The sequence below is a fragment of the Helianthus annuus genome, chromosome 8 (genome assembly GCF_002127325.2).
Source record: "Helianthus annuus cultivar XRQ/B chromosome 8, HanXRQr2.0-SUNRISE, whole genome shotgun sequence".
In the NCBI taxonomy this organism is placed as follows: domain Eukaryota; kingdom Viridiplantae; phylum Streptophyta; class Magnoliopsida; order Asterales; family Asteraceae; genus Helianthus; species Helianthus annuus.
The window spans coordinates 106,815,821-106,837,592 of record NC_035440.2 but is presented as its reverse complement, the minus strand read 5'-3'; the positions used below and the strand labels follow the sequence as shown (position 1 = coordinate 106,837,592).

The 21,772-nt window shown below is 42.3% G+C and overlaps 1 non-coding gene across 1 annotated transcript; it reads left to right on the top strand.

The window, feature by feature from the left end:
• The first annotated feature begins 16,986 nt into the window (after positions 1 to 16,986).
• On the top strand, positions 16,987 to 17,093 carry LOC118481440. The gene has a single exon (XR_004865649.1). It is a non-coding gene; the product is annotated as a small nucleolar RNA R71 (small nucleolar RNA).
• The last annotated feature ends 4,679 nt before the right edge of the window (positions 17,094 to 21,772 follow it).

Sequence of the window (21,772 nt, the reverse complement as noted above, 5' to 3'; positions counted from 1 at the left end):
TCAAATGATTTGTGAGTATTTCACCATATGTGTAAACCATGTTAGGATGCTTGTTAAAATGTTCAAAATGACTAGTTGAATGTTTAAATTAAATGGTAGGTAATTTGGAGATGAATGATGGATTTTTATGACAAAACATATTCTTGTATGAAAAGTGTTGTTTAAAGATGATGAACCAAGGATTGTGTGTAATTCATGAACAATATGGTTTATGTTGCTTTGAATATGAAAACCCTAGAATGTTGAATATGGATGAACTTGTTGAATGATAGTTGAAGATGTGAAAACCCTTATAATTTGATCCATTTTTACTAATAGACAGATTAGGAAAACTTGTTTCTTAAACCTCATTGGTTGTTTCCTAATCTGGGCCTGATTACATAGTACAAATTGGACTGATGGATCTGAATCTGCACGTGTATATGAAAAGGACAGCATTACGACTCGCAACCACAGCGTGATGACTCGAAACCACACGGTTGCGACTCGTAACCATAGCATGACAACTCGAAACTGCAACGGTTGCGACTCGAGATCACACGGTTGCGACTCGAGACCAAAGCGTGACAACTCGAGACCACGACGGTTGCGACTCGCAACAACAGCGTGACAACTCGAGACCTCCTGGTTGCGACTCGCAACCACAGCATGACAAGCCGAGACCTCCTGGTTGCGACTCGAGACCACCTTGTTGCGACTGGGCTGTCCACTTTGGTTATTGGGCCATAGTATGTTTATTATGGGCTACCTGTTAACTGGACTATGTGTTCTGTTTGAATGTGTGAATGTTAGGGCCGGCCCAATAACCCCATGACTGTTTACTTGTATGCATGATACGTGGTAGTTATGTGTAAGTTTTTACGTGAATGCTTGTATACCAAACCTGACCTATACCGGTAACCATGTTAGAACGTGGTGACCAACGTGTTTGACAAGTAACCTAATCTGCCGAGCAACCCAAGGTGAGTTCACACACTAAAAGCATGCGTCCCGCGGAGGGACACGAACAAACTACCAACTTTGGGAAAATACTTTCGACCCATTACTCCGGGGGAAAACAGAATGGGTAATTACTATCTCCGGGGGAGATACGTTTGGATACTATTTATAAATCACAACTAGCCATGCTAAACGAAACTCTATCACCTTAAGTCCCTGCTTACAGTACCGATTAATCGCCGGGGGCGAACGGGTTATTAGTTGATAGCGCTATTAGGTTTGACAACCTCACACCGTGACCGGGGGGATCGGGCGTGAACTAGTAGACCTTGCAACATGGTCAATGACGATAGACATTGACTCGGGGCACGAAAGCACAACAACTTTCCGTCAACAGTTTCGGTATCTACAGTTTAGTGAGCTTACAGATGGGGTAGCTCCCCACAACGTGATTATAAATGCTTTATCTTAACAACTTAAGTTTTTGGTAAACTAAAACTGGACAACTAGTGAACTCACTCAGCATTATTGTTGACCCCTTACTGCATGCTTTGCAGGTAACCCGTGACTCAGGAGCTGCTGCTTGGGGATGTGTAGTGTTCGTCAAAACCCGTGTGTTGGGTTTAACTATCTTGAACTAAGAACTATCTTTAAAACTATTTGGTTTATGCTTCCGCTGTTTTGTTAAACTAATCTTTGAACTTAAACTGCAATGATGCTAACTACTTTGGATAGTAAATATTTCTAATATTAAATCAATGCTCAGTATGATTAGTGGCTGGATCCTGGTCAGTCACGCCCTCAAAGCGGGTGTTATCCGCAGGTGGATTTTGGGGGTGTGACAGATTGGTATCAGAGCCATTGGTTATAGTGAACTTGGTTTTAAAAAAGGGGAAAATCTTTTTGGGAAAAACCAGACTATAACCTGTGACTCGCGACGACACTACACTCCAAGTGCAAGGCTCGACACTTTTGACCTCATAGCTCGGACCAGTGTTTACTTGTTTGCTTACCTTATGTATCCTGTTCTGCTATACGTACTAGTGTGCCTAAATTAGATAGATACACCTCTCTCTTCTATCTCATTCTCGCTACGTTACAACATCACACTCATACTGTGCTTTCTGGTTATGAAGACAATGAGTGGACGCGGAAGAGGAAACATCAACATGACTCAGGCTCAATTCACTAACCTACTTAACACGGTGGCTGCAGCTTTCGCAGCTCACCCTGGAGGTAAACTCGTTACCTTAGGATGTTTAGATCCTACCGCCACATCGCCTTTTATCCCTAAATCTGTACGCTTCGCTTCTCACGAACAGGTCAGCATGCACCTGCGCAACCACCCGTGTGTACTTTCAAAACTTTCATGGATTGCAAGCCTCTCCCTTTCAATGGCACTGAGGGTGCCATAGGTCTTCTACATTGGATTGAGAAAGTTGAAGCTGTCTTTGCTATCTGTGAGTGTCCCCCTGCGAATTGGGTGAAGTTTGCTACTGCTACGCTTGAAGGAAACGCGCTTTCTTGGTGGAAGGCGCAAATTCAGATGTTTGGATTGGAAACTGCTAATGCTACTGCGTGGGAGGATTTCAAGGACATGATTAAGGAGGAGTACTGTCACCGGGATGACATCCACAAGCTTGAGAACGAGTACTATGCGCTTAAGATGGTTGGGTCAGAGATTGAAACCTACACCAAGCTGTCCAATGACTATGCTGCCCTTTGCCCAAACATGTCTCGACCCATGTATCGAAGGATCGAATTGTACGTCAAGGGTTTGGCCCCAGAAATTCGAAGTCATGTAACTTCAGCCAACCTCACTGCCATTCAGCCAATCGTTCGACTTGCTCACAAACTTACTGATCAGGCTGTAGAAGAGGGCAGGTTGCCCAAAAGGATCAGTGCTACTGTCGGAACTTCTAGTGACAACAAGCGTAAGTGGGAAGGAAATCAAAGCAAGGATGCTAACCCCACTCAGGCCCCAGCACAGCAAAGGAAAACTGAAAACAACAAGGGTACTCAACAACAGAGTGGCTATCGCGGTAATCACCCCAAGTGCAACAAGTGCAATCGACACCACAGTGGGCCTTGTGGGAAAGGCCAGTGTCAGCGATGTAACAAGATGGGGCACGAGGCCAAGGACTGTAGGAGCCCACGTCCCATGGGGCAGAACCAGCAGCAACAACAACACGGGAACGCTAAGGGTTGTTTCCAGTGTGGAGCTGAGGGGCACTACAAGAAGAATTTCCCTAAACTGAACCAGAACCGCAACAACAATCAGGGAGCTGGAAACAACGATCAGAACAACAATGCTGGGAATGGTGCTAGAGGAAGGGCTTTTGTGATTGGAGCTGGAGAAGCGAGGAATGACCCCAATGTCGTGGCGGGTAAGTTCCTACTCGATGATCGTTATGTTTCTGTATTATTTGATTCTGGAGCCGATGCTAGTTATGTGTCCCTACGTATTAGTAAGAAGCTTAAGCGTCCGCTTTCGTTACTAAGTTCACATCATATCGTCGAGTTAGCTAATGGTAGAAACATCGAGGCCTCACATGTTATCAAAGGCTGCAAGCTAGAATTGTCTGGTCAGACATTTAGTATCGATCTTTTCCCTGTTACACTTGGAAGCTTCGACGTCGTTATCGGCATGGATTGGTTATCCAAGCATCGCGCTGAGATCCTCTGTCAAGAGAAAGCAGTCCGTATTCCCCGCCGTTCTGGCAAACCTCTTATCGTACAAGGTAGCAAAGGCGGAGAAATCTCCGGCGTTATCTCGTTCTTGAAGGCCCAGAAGTGTTTACGAAAAGGGCACACCGCTATCTTAGCACTTGTCACCAACACTCAGGAAAAGGAAAAGAGGATTGAAGATTTTCCAGTAGTGCGTGACTACCCCGAGGTATTTCCTGAAGAATTACCTGGACTCCCTCCCCACCGTCAGGTCGAATTCCAAATCGAGCTAGCTCCCGGAGCAGCGCCAATAGCTCGTGCACCTTATCGATTAGCCCTCGCAGAATTGAAGGAACTCTCTACTCAACTACAGGAACTTTTGGATAAAGGGTTTATTCGCCCTAGTTCATCACCCTGGGGAGCACCGGTACTCTTTGTTAAGAAGAAGGATGGCACGTTCCGAATGTGCATTGACAATCGTGAGCTGAACAAGGTTACCATCAAGAATCGTTACCCTCTCCCACGAATTGACGACCTATTCGATCAGTTGCAAGGATCGAGCTACTACTCTAAGATTGACCTGCGATCGGGCTATCATCAGCTAAGGGTCCGTAATGAAGACATCTCCAAAACGGCATTCAGAACTCGCTATGGTCATTATGAATTCCTCGTTATGCCCTTTGGAATGACCAATGCGCCTGCGGTATTCATGGATCTCATGAACCGAGTGTGCAAACCTTACCTCGACAAATTTGTGATCGTGTTTATAGACGACATCTTGATCTACTCGAAAAGTCAAGAAGAGCATGAACAGCACCTACGCCTTATCCTCGAACTCCTTCGCAAAGAGCAACTGTATGCCAAGTTCTCGAAATGCGACTTCTGGCTTCGAGAAGTCCATTTCCTTGGGCACGTGGTTAACAAAGATGGAATTCACGTCGACCCGGCTAAGATCGACTCTATAAAGAATTGGCCTACCCCTAGGACTCCGACCGAAGTCCGCCAATTCTTGGGACTAGCGGGATACTATCGAAGATTTATCATGGGATTTTCAAAGATCGCTCAGCCTCTCACGGCTCTTACTCAGAAGGGTATGGTTTATAAATGGGGTGAAGCTCAGGAAACCGCATTTCAGAAACTAAAGGATAACCTCTGTAGTGCTCCTATTCTCTCGTTTCCTGAAGGCACTGACGACTTCGTGGTTTACTGCGATGCATCCATCCATGGGCTCGGTTGTGTGTTAATGCAACGCGACAAAGTTATTGCTTACGCCTCTCGACAACTTAAGACGCACGAAAGGAATTATACTACGCACGACTTGGAACTAGGAGCAGTGATCTTTGCGCTTAAGATATGGAGACATTACCTGTACGGTACCAAGTGCACCATTTACACCGATCACAGGAGTCTCGAGCATATCTTCAAGCAAAAGGAATTAAACATGCGACAACGTCGATGGGTCGAACTCCTGAATGATTATGAATGCGCCATCAAGTACCATCCGGGCAAGGCCAATGTCGTGGCAGACGCCCTCAGCCGAAAGGACACTACGCCCAAGCGCGTGCGAGCATTACAACTTACCATCCAGTCTAATCTCCCTACCCAGATTCGGAATGCTCAGATTGAAGCTCTGAAACCGGAAAACATCAGGGCTGAGTCCCTGCGAGGGTCGAGACAACGACTAGAGCAAAAAGAAGACGGCGCCTACTATGTGGCAGGGCGCATTTGGGTCCCACTTTACGGAGATCTACGAGAGCTTGTGATGGACGAAGCCCATAAGTCCCGTTATTCAGTACATCCTGGTTCAGATAAGATGTACTACGACTTAAGGACCACTTACTGGTGGCCTGGCATGAAAGCCCACATAGCAGTTTACGTTAGCAAATGTTGACCTGCGCAAGAGTCAAGACTGAGTATCAGAAACCAGCAGGCCTACTCCAGCAACCGGAAATCCCGAAGTGGAAATGGGAGCAAATTTCCATGGATTTTGTTACGGGGCTACCTAGATCCCAACGCGGGAATGATACTATTTGGGTGATAGTAGATCGATTGACTAAGTCTGCACACTTTCTGGCCATTAAGGAAACGGACAAGTTTTCTACCTTGGCAGAAATCTATTTAAAGGAAGTAGTCTCGAGACACGGGGTGCCAACTTCCATTATTTCCGACCGAGACGCTCGTTTTACTTCCGAGTTGTGGCAAGCTATGCACAAATCCTTTGGCTCACGTTTGGACATGAGCACCGCTTACCACCCACAAACGGATGGACAGTCCGAACGCACCATCCAAACCCTGGAAGACATGCTTAGGGCATGTGTGATTGATTTTGGCAAGAACTGGGAGAAACATCTACCGCTGGTGGAATTCTCCTACAATAACAGCTACCACACTAGTATTCAGGCGGCACCTTTTGAGGCATTGTACGGTCGTAAATGCCGATCACCTCTTTGCTGGGCAGAAGTCGGTGACAGTCAACTCACAGGCCCAGAACTGGTGGTAGACACAACGGAAAAGATTGCCCAGATCAGGCAACGCATGGCGGCAGCTCGTGACCGTCAGAAAAGCTACGCGGATAAGCGTAGGAAACCGCTAGAATTCCAGGTCGGGGACCGGGTTCTACTTAAAGTCTCACCCTGGAAGGGTGTGGTTCGTTTCGGTAAACGAGGCAAGCTGAATCCGCGATATGTTGGACCATTCGAAATTACCGAGAAAATCGGTAAGGTTGCTTATAGATTGAACCTGCCTGCAGAGCTGAGTGCAGTGCACAATGTCTTTCACGTGTCTAATCTGAAGAAGTGTCTGTCAGATGAAACACTCATAATTCCTTTCAAGGAACTCACTATTGATGAACAGCTACACTTTACTGAGGAACCGATTGAGATCACGGATCGAGAGATCAAAACCCTCAAACGTAGCCAGATACCTCTCGTGCGAGTTCGTTGGAACTCACGACGTGGCCCAGAGTTTACCTGGGAGCGGGAAGACCAGATGAAGTCCAAGTATCCCCAGTTGTTCCCTAATGAAAACCCCAGCACTGAAGCTACAACTGAATTTCGGGACGAAATTCCAAACTAACGGGGGGATGATGTGACACCCCGTTGAAACACGCTAGCTTGGCAGTGGCTGCCTTAACTTTCGGGACGAAAGTTCTTAAAACTTGGGGATAATGTGACACTCTAGGTTTTTCCGAACGAACGCCTTGTAATATTTTTTTTATTATGTATATATATGTTATTAAATGAAAATGTGATCTTTGTGCATGATATGTGTTGTATGTATGTATTATATATATATATGTATGTGAGTCGAGACCATGACTCGCAACCACTCGGTTGCGAGTGGGCCACTCGGTCTCGAGTGGGCCTTTTGGGCCGTAACCGGTTTGGGCCGAAACCCCTTAGCCTATTTTGAACCTTGTATAAAATCCTAACCTTCCCCACTTTCCTTCATTTTACACAAACATATCCACACACTCCTTCTATTTCTCTCTCACTAGAAACCCTCTACAACACCACTTTCTCTTCCAACTTTCGGATCAAGCAAGGATCTCGGTCAAGGAATCTCGGACAAGATCATCATTCGGACACTTTATCTTCTCGGTTCCTTTCCTTTGTTTCGGCTCCTTTTCATAACCGGTTAGTGTTAACTTTATGTGTATAAGATTTATGTATGTTGAATGGACTAGAAAGTGTTTAGTTAATAGTGTTGTGCATGATTTTTCAAATGATTTGTGAGTATTTCACCATATGTGTAAACCATGTTAGGATGCTTGTTAAAATGTTCAAAATGACTAGTTGAATGTTTAAATTAAATGGTAGGTAATTTGGAGATGAATGATGGATTTTTATGACAAAACATATTCTTGTATGAAAAGTGTTGTTTAAAGATGATGAACCAAGGATTGTGTGTAATTCATGAACAATATGGTTTATGTTGCTTTGAATATGAAAACCCTAGAATGTTGAATATGGATGAACTTGTTGAATGATAGTTGAAGATGTGAAAACCCTTATAATTTGATCCATTTTTACTAATAGACAGATTAGGAAAACTTGTTTCTTAAACCTCATTGGTTGTTTCCTAATCTGGGCCTGATTACATAGTACAAATTGGACTGATGGATCTGAATCTGCACGTGTATATGAAAAGGACAGCATTACGACTCGCAACCACAGCGTGATGACTCGAAACCACACGGTTGCGACTCGTAACCATAGCATGACAACTCGAAACTGCAACGGTTGCGACTCGAGATCACACGGTTGCGACTCGAGACCAAAGCGTGACAACTCGAGACCACGACGGTTGCGACTCGCAACAACAGCGTGATAACTCGAGACCTCCTGGTTGCGACTCGCAACCACAGCATGACAAGCCGAGACCTCCTGGTTGCGACTCGAGACCACCTTGTTGCGACTGGGCTGTCCACTTTGGTTATTGGGCCATAGTATGTTTATTATGGGCTACCTGTTAACTGGACTATGTGTTCTGTTTGAATGTGTGAATGTTAGGGCCGGCCCAATAACCCCATGACTGTTTACTTGTATGCATGATACGTGGTAGTTATGTGTAAGTTTTTACGTGAATGCTTGTATACCAAACCTGACCTATACCGGTAACCATGTTAGGACGTGGTGACCAACGTGTTTGACAAGTAACCTAATCTGCCGAGCAACCCAAGGTGAGTTCACACACTAAAAGCATGCGTCCCGCGGAGGGACACGAACAAACTACCAACTTTGGGAAAATACTTTCGACCCATTACTCCGGGGGAAAACAGAATGGGTAATTACTATCTCCGGGGGAGATACGTTTGGATACTATTTATAAATCACAACTAGCCATGCTAAACGAAACTCTATCACCTTAAGTCCCTGCTTACAGTACCGATTAATCGCCGGGGGCGAACGGGTTATTAGTTGATAGCGCTATTAGGTTTGACAACCTCACACCGTGACCGGGGGGATCAGGCGTGAACTAGTAGACCTTGCAACATGGTCAATGACGATAGACATTGACTCGGGGCACGAAAGCACAACAACTTTCCGTCAACAGTTTCGGTATCTACAGTTTAGTGAGCTTACAGATGGGGTAGCTCCCCACAACGTGATTATAAATGCTTTATCTAAACAACTTAAGTTTTTGGTAAACTAAAACTGGACAACTAGTGAACTCACTCAGCATTATTGTTGACCCCTTACTGCATGCTTTGCAGGTAACCCGTGACTCAGGAGCTGCTGCTTGGGGATGTGTAGTGTTCGTCAAAACCCGTGTGTTGGGTTTAACTATCTTGAACTAAGAACTATCTTTAAAACTATTTGGTTTATGCTTCCGCTGTTTTGTTAAACTAATCTTTGAACTTAAACTGCAATGATGCTAACTACTTTGGATAGTAAATATTTCTAATATTAAATCAATGCTCAGTATGATTAGTGGCTGGATCCTGGTCAGTCACGCCCTCAAAGCGGGTGTTATCCGCAGGTGGATTTTGGGGGTGTGACACGACCAGTTGCAAGGGTAGAGTTTCTATTCTAAGATTGATCTGAGGTCGGGCTATCATCAGCTGAGAGTCCAAGATGAAGACATCTCTAAAACAGCATTCAGGACTCGTTACGGACATTACGAGTTCCTTGTTATGCCATTCGTTTTAACGAACGCATCTGTAGGTTTTATGGACCTCATCAACCGAGTGTGCATACCTTACCTTGACAAGTTCGTTATCGTTTTCATCGACGACATCTTGATCTACTCTAAGAGTCAAGAGGAGCACGAGAAACATCTACGCCTTATTCTAGAGCTCCTACATAACTAAAAACTCTATGCTAAGTTCTCGAAATGCGACTTTTGACTTCGTGAAGTCCATTTCCTTGGCCATGTGGTCCAAATCTGGGTAGCTGCTAGGTTTGGCATGGGTTTGTCTTCTGGTATTGGGTAGCGTTGCTGGTAATCCCTATGGTCGTCAAACCATGGGTCATAGTCTGGGTCTAAGGGATTAGGTGCTGGTATTCTAGGTATCTCATCTGGGTTGAAATCAGGCATTGGGATTTGATTTTCTAGATTGTTTTCAATTTCCATTGGCTGGGTGGGAAACAGTGGTAAGGGCTAGGGTGCTATGAGTTGCTCCAGGTTAGGGTCTGCAGCTATGGTTGCTAGGATGTGGAAGTTTGCTAGACTCCTATTGAGCATATCCTGGGTGTGAACATCTGTTTCTCTCTTGGCGGCTACTACAGCACGCTGTTGTTGTAACTTTTTCATTCTCTTCCTACATTCATGCGCTCCCCTACTGGACCATCCTCTCTTTTTAGGAGGGAATGCCTCTTCAGACTGAGCCTTAAACACGAATATCCCATCTTCATTGTCAGCTGAATACCCTGAGAGGGCAGGCTATGAAGAGGTGTCTTCGCTCCTAGGTGAGCTAGACAACTGACGGTAGGCGTCGGAAGGTCCTTGGTCGCTCATACTGTAAACTAACAAATAGTCAAATAACACACAACAATAAAATACAAATATGCACATAGTTCCGTAGAAAATTTCCTAACATATTGAATAATATATGGTGTCAGCAGATCACTTCTGTGGCTGAATCAGTGGCTTAGTTCTGATACCACCTTCTGTCGCAACCCACGTCCCCTAGTTACCGGGGAACGGGCGGCTGCGGCCATTTTTGGTGGTATCGATATTTATCATTTTGGCAGCGGAATTTACATCAGGACCGTAGTTAGGAAATATTTTATCAGAGTAAAATACCACGCTTTTAATATATTAATATATTTTATCAAGTACACGCATTTTCATAGGGATAAACCCTATTTTATTTAATTGAAAACATCTCTTTATTTTAGGTAACTTTATAGCCACTTTTCCAAGCCTTCAGTGCTGTCCAGCTGGCTTCTATTTGGCTTTCACATTTTGTTAACTGAAACACGTTTAAAAACATTTTGTCAGTGGGAAATACTGGTGAGTGAATCCCAGTTTAATCAAGATAAGTAAAAACCATTGTACAGTATTGAGGGCGGTCGCGCAATTACATTTGTTTCCATCTAGTTTAATTACCACCCATGGTACTGTCAACCCGACTTGTGGTTATGTTACTACTCACAATGTAGTAACAAATTTTGTATACAAAACCCCAACATACCGACGATAATTGTAAAATACAAATACTCAATCACTGTTTAATATAATATTAATCATATGAGGTTTTGTAAAAACAATTTGCAAAAAGAAGATTACTCACATTGCTAGCTTAGGGTTTTCTTTAAGGATTTCCTGGTGATTATCTATAAATTACACAAATGCACACGCGTTAGTATAATAACCCAATATTTACATTAGTAATACCCTCCCCGAGACGTCATTCCAACGACTACGTCGGGCAGAACCACGACTGTGACAACTCTCACTAAAAATAATACTTAGAATAATAATTATTTATTAAGGAAACCCTAATTGAGACACCCAAATGATTCTGCATTAACCCTAAAATTTTCAGAATAATCGGAATCAGGATCAGGGCCCCTAAAACTCAAGGGGGGTAAACCCTAGTTGACGATTATCTATAATACTTGCTGTCTAAAATTCGTTTAAAGAAAGTGTCAATTCAGCATAGCTAGTCCCGAACCTGGCTAGCCTATATTTAGACTGCTTCCCTTACGGACCGTAAGGGAAATGGCTTACGGTCCGTAAGCAGGTCCCAAAAATTACTATAAATAGCCGACCTTGGGACTTGAAACTGGAAGTTGAAACGACGTAGAAACTCACTGTGAACGTCGAGTTATAGCAAAATCAGTTCTAAAACACACACGATTCACAAAGTGCTGCCGCAATCAGGGTAATAACTCGATCGCTATTACGATACAACGTCCGATCGATTATGACTATCCAACGATTGTCCGAGTGCTGCTCAAATTGAGCTTGTACTTTGATTATTCGTCGTGATTTCGACTTGAATATTTGAGTGCTGTTCGAATTCGGACTATGCTCTGTTATTCGTCATGAATCCGTTGAATTATTAAGTATTGCACTTGTAAATCATTGTGAGGGTTTAATCTCGTGAATTGTCGTAACTGTTGTATTAGTTACTAACCCGTTTGTGTGTGTGCATTATTGTTAAATTAGGTTAATCAAGGCAAATCAGTAGGCTTGTACTTTGCTCGTTAATTCTGCAATGTGAGTCATTCTCTTTTTATCAACTGTTTTACAAAACTCCAAATTATTTTCAAATTTATAATTACAGGGATTAAGTCTTTGTAATCACCATATTACAGCCGGTGATGTGCGTGTAGTGTAATATAATTTAGATGTATATTTAAGCCCTTTTTACACTTTTAGCCAAGTTTTAAATTTATAAAACACGATATTTACTAACACTAAACACACATATGGGCAAGTGCACCCATCGTGGACGTAGTATAGTGTTGGTAAGATACCGAGGTCGTCCAAGGACACAAGAGCTTTTAGTACCGGTTTATCCTCAACATCTAATCAAATCAAAAAGTTAGAAAAGGTTTTTAAACTAAGAAAATAAAAAAAACTAACTAAATGCTGAAAAATAAAATAAAATAAAAACAGATAGACAAGATGAATCACTTGGATCCGACTCGTGTATTAGTATAACCTTTGATTATTTTTGCACTTTTGCACTTGTTTAAGAGATTATCTTAGTTATTGTAGTAGGCCCCTCTTTTGAAGGCGACGTTACCCTCAACCCAGTAGTTTGAGTCAGCAAGGATACAATCCTAAAGGGTTGGATTATTGGAAGATAATGAATTAAGTTATTAATGCAAATTGTGGTAGGCCCCGCTTTTGGCGGTGACGTTACCCTCGACTAAGTAGTCTGAGTCAGCAGGGATACAGTCCTAAATAGCCGGGTTATAGTATTAATAGTAGTTAACTTATGAGGGGGTCAAAGAGTTTGGATCCCCGCCATCCAATACCTATGGGCATTGAAGGAGATCCTACTAAATTTGACCCAGGTCCCTTGCAGGTCCTCTAAACGCTGAACAAGGGCAAGACCCTTACCAAACCGTTCCCTTAACCCCCGACCAGGTAGCCAACATACTTCCATATAGACCGTGGAGATATGAATGGTGAAAATCTTTTATTTTATATAGACAGTAAAATAATGCCAAGACACCACGGATAAACGATAAGGAAAGATCACCTTCAACATAAGCAACTAGTTATTAAAGTCATTAATACAAAACCAAATAAAAAGTGCAAAAGATTAAAAATAAAAAGTATTATACTAAACACTTGTCTTCACCAAGTGATGTAAGAGACTTAGGCAAACATGGCCTTGATTGTCAAGAACTCTTACGATCAATCTTGGATCCCGAGACGACACACACACTCTACGATGGACAATGGATGATGGTGGTGGATGATGGTGTTATGGTGGTGGTGGGTGGTGGATGAAGTGTGAGAGAGGTGGTGTGCCAAGGGATGAGTTGAAATGAAACCAAGCACTCCTATTTATAGGCTGAACAGAAGGCTGGGCACGGCCCCGTGTCCGCTGGACACGCCCCCGTGCCCGTCTGACACTCTCTCTCTTCATTAATTGTAATTCGCAATTACAATTAATGCGCCTGCTGTACTTTCACCACGCCCCCGTGCTCACTGGACACGGCCCCGTGGTGGGCAATGGAAGCTTCTATAGGTTTGTCTTTTCTGCTGCTTCTTGGGCACGGCCCCGTGCTGGCTGAGCACGGGGAGTGTTCAGTCTTCTGACTTCTCTTCTTTGCTTGGGAGGATGCCGTTGAGGGGTCGGGCAATCCACTTTTATTCCTTTTCTTGTATTTATGTTAGAATTAGCTGTCTTTTTGCTTCTTTTGTGAATTTGAGCTCATTTCATCCTGAAAATACAAAAGGAAGACAAAAACACTCTTTTTCCAACATTAGTACTTAAAAAGGGTTAGTTTGATGCCTCATTTGATGTAATTTATATGTTGCATTTTACACACATCAAATACCCCCACACTTGAACTTTTGCTTGTCCTCAAGCAAAACTCTTTAAATATGTGGCTTACACTCCCAAATGGAATGGGTAGAAGATAAGGTTTTTGGCTTGTCATAGAGTGTCGGGAATCCAAGATCTTTTTGGTTTTATTTTTATTTTATTTACAATCCTATTCGTTATGATCTATTTAGAACGTTTCATAAGAGAAATTACTTATTTAGGCTTAGCATACCTTTTTAAAATTTCATTTATATACAAGTTCACATACCTCATGGGAGAAATCACTCAACACTCGGCCGAAGGTGTATTTTTTTTTTAGTGAATCACTCGAGAGCGGCATGGAACTTATTTCCTACCATAAGCTTGCCAAGCAATCAATCCTCCTCCTTTTTAACTATATACCTTTGTAAATATCAAGAGGACTTTTTGGGTGAAGGGTTAGGCTTGGGCTAAAGGTGGGTGGTTGGGTTAGTGGTTAGTAAAAGGGCGAAAAGCGTAAAAAGCTTCGGTTTTCGTAAAACACTTTGTTTTTAGTGACTTTTTATTTTGAAGTATTTCTCCAAACAAGCTTTTGTTTTCATAGCTTTGTTTGTTTATTTTTTTGACTTCATCATCATTCATTTTTTTTTTGGTCACACGAAAAAAAACGAGCTTACGAAAAACCGAGCTTGTTACTAAAATAAAGGGTGAAAATAAAAAGGGTTTTTGGTGGGTAAAAAGGGTTTTAGGGTAAAGAAATGAAAGGTTTAGGCTCAAATGGGTTAACTAGGGGGATTTTGGGTAGGTGGTAAAAAAAATGAAAAATAATGGTGTAGAAAGAAAAATGGTTAGTCCTAATGCCTCCATCATTTACTTACTTGGGTTTAAGTCGGTAAGGACCGGGAATGAATCGTCGTGGCAAGTTCTAGAGTTGTAAGAACCAAGCGGCTATTCACACAAGAAACGAAAAATGAGCATTTAGTTTAAGGATGTAGATTTGGATGCTCAATAAAGGCTCAAAACTCACTTTTGTGGGAATGGGTTTTTAATGTGATCAAGTATATATAATCAAATTTTAATTAGACTTGCTATGCCGTTTCATAATTTTCTTATGTTGGTTCTTGTTTATCACGACGCTCTCGGTTGTAAAATTTGTAAAAATATAACCTTATTAATCTTAAGATTCCTGACTTAAACTTTAGACAAGTAAAAAAAAAATGAAAATTTTTGAAAAAAATTGGGGTGTTTAGCGGCTCCAATAGAGTTTTCTGTAAGGCTTGTTGTTAGGACTTGCAAAATTTCAAGGTTTTAGCTTCTCCCCCACACTTAAATTACACATTGTCCTCAATGTGTCCCAAAAATAAATTTTTAGGTTGATTGAATGTGTAATGTGGTGTTAAAAAGCAAAGATTTATGTTACTGGCAGTCTGGACACGGCCCCGTGTTCAGGTGCCAGTAACAAAAATTAAAGAAATGAGACAGAAGCCTGGACACGGGGGCGTGTCTGGTGAACACGGCCCGTGTCCAGTTACCTGAACTGGGCATTTTTCTGCAGGGGGTTCAGCACGGGGCCGTGTTGGTTGAGCACGGCCCGTGTTGAGCCTTCTGTAATGGAGAAATTTGTGTCGGGTTGCCTTGTTCTTGTGCATGGGGCCATTTTTCTCGTTCCGTTTTTCATCCTTTACCACCATGAGTGTGTTTTATTCCTGAAAATTAAAACTAAAAGATTAAACTAAACTAAGGATAGTTCCGCGGAATGCCTCCGTGGTGCGCCACGTTTATAAGGGTCCTTAGCTAGACCCAATGTGAGGTTATATATTTTCTGAGTGGGATGCTTGGCGTCCCATGTTACACCGTCGAAGAGCAGCATCCAAACTTGAATCAATAACCTTCATGTAGTTGACCAGGTCATCGTCTTCTATTCTCTTCCCAACTCCGAATTTTACTTCATCATCCCCGTACCTCAAGGTGAGTGTTCTGTCATTCATATCTACCACTGCTTGTGCGGTGGCAAGAAATGGTCTCCCTAGTATGAGGGGGACCTCGGTGTCTTCCTCCATATCGAGTATGACAAAGTCGGCTGGATAGAAGAATTTGCTTACCTTCACCAAGACATTTTCGATGACACCTTGCGGGAATTTGACGGATCGGTCAGCAAGTTGTATGCTCATTTTTGTAGGACTCGTTGTTCCTAGGCCGAGTCTTTTAAACATTGATGAGGGCATGAGGTTAATGCTAGCCCCAAGGTCGGCTAGTGCATTACGAACGGGGGACTCCCCGATTGAGCAGGGAATCGTGAAGCTTCCGGGATCGATTTTCTTTTGAGGAAGTTTATTGAGTACGAGGGCAGAGCATTCTTCGCCTAAGTTAACTAATTGCAAAGTTTCAATTTTCTTTTTATGAGTGAGGAAGTCCCTCATGAACTTAGAGTATTTGGGCATTTGGGTTAGGACATCAATAAAAGGAATATTGACATGCAATTGTTTTAATAGACTTTCGAATTTTGCGAATTGCTCATTGGTCTTTTGACGAATTAACCTACCGGGGTACGGGACTCGAGGAGTCTTGGTAGGCTCTGGTGACGGAGGGAAGTTCTTCTCCTGCAGAGGCGGGGGTACCGTTTCCTCTGTCGGCGGTGGCGCTTCTGCAGGCCCTACGGTGCGGTTTCGTAGCGTGATGAGATGAACTTGTGCTTTTGGGTTTGTTTCGGTATTGCTAGGTAATGCACCTTGTGGTCTCTCGGCAAAATTTTGAGCTATTTGATTTAATTGTTTTTCTATGTTTTGAATACTAGCTTGTTGATTTCTAAAATTTGATTCTAATTGTAGAAATCTTTCCGAGTTTTTCTTTTCAGTGTCGGAGATGAGGCGAGATACAGTATCTTCAAGCCTTTCTCGTCCACTTCGTTGTTGAGTGAAATTTTGTGACTCATTTCTTGGTTGTTGAAAGTTTGTTCATTGGGTTTGTTGGTTACTACTATTGTCGGGTTCTCTCCAACCAAGGTTTGGGTGGTTTCGCCATCCTTGGTTGTAAGTGCCCGTTGGAGGACCCGACGGCCTAGGTCTATTATCAATGTAGCTTACCGATTCTTGTTGATCGTCCGTTTCTTTCACACAACTCCAATTTTCATGTGGCCCACCATACCCTTCACAAGCCATAACCGAGACTGTTTTTGTCATTTCTAATTTCTTTATTTTTGAAGAAAGGGCCTCGATTTGGGCTTGTAAAGAAGTGCTTTCATCAACCTTATGGGTGCCCGGGGCAATAGATTTATTGCCTCGGGGGTGTGCCATTGAAAATTGGTTTGAGCAATTTCCTCAATTTGGTTATATATTTCATGCGGGCGACGATTACCTAAAAGTCCCCCGGAGCTAGAATCAAGTGTCTGCCTTGTGTGTGGCAACAGTCCATTATAGAAAGTGGATACTTGTTGCCATATCGCAAGGCCATGATGTGGACACTTGCGTAATAGCTCCTTGAACCTTTCACAAGTTTCATATAAGGATTCCCCGTCCTCTTGTGAATATGTATTAATTTCAGTCATTAATTTAGCCGTTTTAGCGGGAGGGGAATACTTATATAGAAATTTTTGGGCTAGTTCATCCCAGGTGTTTACCGATCCAGCTGGGAGGGCGTTGAGCCAAGCTTTTGCTCGGTCTTTTAGCGAGAAAGGGAACATTCGAAGGCGGATGGCGTCATTTGATGCTCCATTGATCCGAAAGGTATCACATATTTCTAAGAAATTAGTAATATGTAGATGGGGATCCTCGTCCGCAAGCCCATGGAAGGTTGCGGAGTTTTGAAGCATTTGTATCAAATGCGGCCGAAGTTCGAAGTTATTAGCTTCAACATTTGGTGCATTGATAGCGGCGCCTAGGTTACCTACGGTGGGTCGTAGATAATCCATGAGGGTACGTTGGTCCGCCATTGGAGGTGGATCACCCGAAACTTTCTCTTGGTTTTTAGCTTTTAATCTTTTTCTGAGAAAGCGTTCGGGTTCTTCTAGAGGTTCTTTTATGTCCTTATTAGAACTGGAGCTCATACACTAGGATTGGCGTCTGGTTCCAAGTCCTGCAATAAAAAACAGAAAAGAATGCTAGTCAGAAGGTTCACCACGGCCCCGTGCTCAGCGAACACGACCCGTGGTCGGAGTTACAGTGATTGTTTTCCAGATCCCAGTTACTGGAAAGTTGGACACGACCCCGTGTTGCACCAACACGGCCCCGTGGTCAGCCTTCTATAACTTGGAAAACTAAAAACTGCCAGTAACGATGCTGGGCACGGCCCGTGTCCGACCAGGCATGGCCCGTGCTGAGCTCTGCAGAAGCTGAAAAACTAAGAAAATTCTAAAAAAAATTAAAAAGAAAAATAAAAATATGATTAGGCCGTTGATTCCTAACTTTCTTAAAATCCTTGTGTCCCCGGCAACGGCGCCAAAAACTTGATGTGCGTGTAGTGTAATATAATTTAGATGTATATTTAAGCCCTTTTTACACTTTTAGCCAAGTTTTAAATTTATAAAACACGATATTTACTAACACTAAACACACATATGGGCAAGTGCACCCATCGTGGACGTAGTATAGTGTTGGTAAGATACCGAGGTCGTCCAAGAACACAAGAGCTTTTAGTACCGGTTTATCCTCAATGTCTAATCAAATCAAAAAGTTAGAAAAGGTTTTTAAACTAAGAAAATAAAAAAAACTAACTAAATGCTGAAAAATAAAATAAAATAAAAACAGATAGACAAGATGAATCACTTGGATCCGACTCGTGTATTAGTATAACCTTTGATTATTTTTGCACTTTTGCACTTGTTTAAGAGATTATCTTAGTTATTGTAGTAGGCCCCTCTTTTGAAGGCGACGTTACCCTCAACCCAGTAGTTTGAGTCAGCAAGGATACAATCCTAAAGGGTTGGATTATTGGAAGATAATGAATTAAGTTATTAATGCAAATTGTGGTAGGCCCCGCTTTTGGCGGTGACGTTACCCTCAGCTAAGTAGTCTGAGTCAGCAGGGATACAGTCCTAAATAGCCGGGTTATATTATTAATAGTAGTTAACTTATGAGGGGGTCAAAGAGTTTGGATCCCCGCCATCCAATACCTATGGGCATTGAAGGAGATCCTACTAAATTTGACCCAGGTCCCTTGCAGGACCTCTAAACGCTGAACAAGGGCAAGACCCTTACCAAACCGTTCCCTTAACCCCCGACCAGGTAGCCAACATACCTCCATATAGACCGTGGAGATATGAATGGTGAAAATCTTTTATTTTATATAGACAGTAAAATAATGCCAAGACACCACGGACAAACGATAAGGAAAGATCACCTTCAACATAAGCAACTAGTTATTAAAGTCATTAATACAAAACCAAATAAAAAGTGCAAAAGATTAAAAATAAAAAGTATTATACTAAACACTTGTCTTCACCAAGTGATGTAAGAGACTTAGGCAAACATGGCCTTGATTGTCAAGAACTCTTACGATCAATCTTGGATCCCGAGACGACACACACACTCTACGATGGACAATGGATGATGGTGGTGGATGATGGTGTTATGGTGGTGGTGGGTGGTGGATGAAGTGTGAGAGAGGTGGTGTGCCAAGGGATGAGTTGAAATGAAACCAAGCACTCCTATTTATAGGCTGAACAGAAGGCTGGGCACGGCCCCGTGTCCGCTGGACACGCCCCCGTGCCCGTCTGACACTCTCTCTCTTCATTAATTGTAATTCGCAATTACAATTAATGCGCCTGCTGTACTTTCACCACGCCCCCGTGCTCACTGGACACGGCCCCGTGGTGGGCAATGGAAGCTTCTATAGGTTTGTCTTTTCTGCTGCTTCTTGGGCACGGCCCGTGCTGGCTGAGCACGGGGCGTGTTCAGTCTTCTGACTTCTCTTCTTTGCTTGGGAGGATGCCGTTGAGGGGTCGGGCAATCCACTTTTGTTCCTTTTCTTGTATTTATGTTAGAATTAGCTGTCTTTTTGCTTCTTTTGTGAATTTGAGCTCATTTCATCCTGAAAATACAAAAGGAAGACAAAAACACTCTTTTTCCAACATTAGTACTTAAAAAGGGTTAGTTTTATGCCTCATTTGATGTAATTTTTATGTTGCATTTTACACACATCAGCCGGTATGTGGGGTTTTGTATACATTACTTGATAACCGTCACTATTGGACAACCAGTTAGCCAATGAGTGATATGACCATAGTCACAGACACCATCGGGCAAAGAGGCTACCGATGGATGTTCGAGTAACAAGTACTGAGGGTAGTTGGTTTGATATCAGAAACATTGTAATCGCTCTTAATACTGTGAATTATAACAAAAGTAATGTTTTCAGTAAAACTGAATGATTCACTCAGTATTTCCCCGCTGACAAAACCTTTTCCAAACATGTTTCAGGTGATCTGTTGTGATCCAAGGAAAGTGCCGTGAAGCACTACAAGCTCAGAGATGTAGCTCAATATAAATAAATAAAGAAACATGTTTTGAGAAATAAAGATTTCCTTATGAAATCATCTTATTGTAAATTTAGGGATTTTATCCCTAAAATCTTATGTAATATATTAAACGGGCATTTCTAAAAGATCCTGTATTAAAAGACTTCCGCTGTCACCTAAAATAAATACCACGGGATTCCTGTCTCGCGGCTCTTGAACCGGGTCAAACCGGGGCTGAGGGCCGTGACAGGAAAAGGTGGTATCAGAGCCACTAATCGAGCCACTGATTTAAGCCTATAAATTAAGTATTTAACAAAATACTTAATTTTACTAATTGCTATTTTGTGATTATATGTGATTTTTAACTGACTATTTATTAGATACAGTATGGGTAAACAAAAGCTTTCTGCTATCTACCACAAATTAGACACTACAACCACAGAAAAAGGAACCTCTTCCTCCAAACCCTCAGCAGATCTAAAAGAAGGAATTTTTGTTCGTAAAGCAAATTATGAAAATCCTCTTACCCCAGAGAAAAGAAATTCAATTCTTAGGAAGGGTCAGGAGAAAATAAAGAAACCCCAAGCCAAGAAAGTGAGGTTTAATCCAGAAATCCAGGAATTTGTTACTAGTCCACCTTGGGAGGACGAATTAGATGAAAAATGGGCAAATCTTTATATGCTAGCTACCGTAGCAGAAAACGCAAACCTTTAAATTACCAATAAACCTGAACTAGTAGAAAATTGCTACTTTGTAAATAAATAAATCAATCCTAGTGTGTTCTCTTTCCTGTTGTCTTTGTACAAATTAGTATGCAATAAAACTTCAATGTTTATTTGTTAAACTTTGTTCCAAAGTTTTAACTTAACATTTTTGTGCATTTTGCATATATGCTATCCAGCATGAATGAGATATCGGAAGCGTTCCAGAATCTCAACCTCTACCCAGTACCAATTGAAGTCTCCCACGACTTTACTGGTTACATTGCTGACATAGAGGAACCCTTGGAATTCCAAGCTCCACCGCTGGAAAAAGCCAAACCTAAAAAGAGAAGAAGATATGTAGGATGGAGAAAAGTACGCAGGAGGAAGCCAGCCACAAGGAGACTTCCTAAAATAGGAAATCCTGTGAGCAAAGGAAAAGAAATAGAAACTGGAGAAAGTTCCAAACAAGCAGAAATAGAAATAAGGGAAGATAGGAAGCAAAAGGGAATAGAGATCGGAGAGAGCTCTAAACAACCTGAGGAGATCACATTCCAAGACGAAATAGACCGTCTACTGGCGAATTGTGATGTCATAGAACCTCTTAACAATAATCTCTACTCTTACCCTGCCACAGCCCAATTCCCAATAAACTTAGAACCAGCTATTCCAGACCCACTAATCCACACCCGACCTTTAGGCCAAATGGAAGAGTGGTGGACAAATGATTGGCAATTCCAAAATATGATCAATAGTCCCTATACTTTACTTCCTCAATTTGATCCAGAACCTATCCCCAACCCGCCAATGAGCTATGAAAACCTGGCCGAACTTCATCAGTTTGGTGAAGAACTGATAGGTACAGGGAATAGGATCCGGGAAATAGGGGAACAAATCTCTTGGAAGTATGACGAGAGGGAGCGTTACTACTGAACTGCCAGTTGATCAAAGAATAGTGGGGTTGGAAAGTCTGTTTGTATAATAATAGTAATAGTGAAATCTAACTCTGTAAAATGGGCAATAAAACATTGTAAGAAAGATAGTGTGTATTGACCCCTATATAATCTATCAGAATAG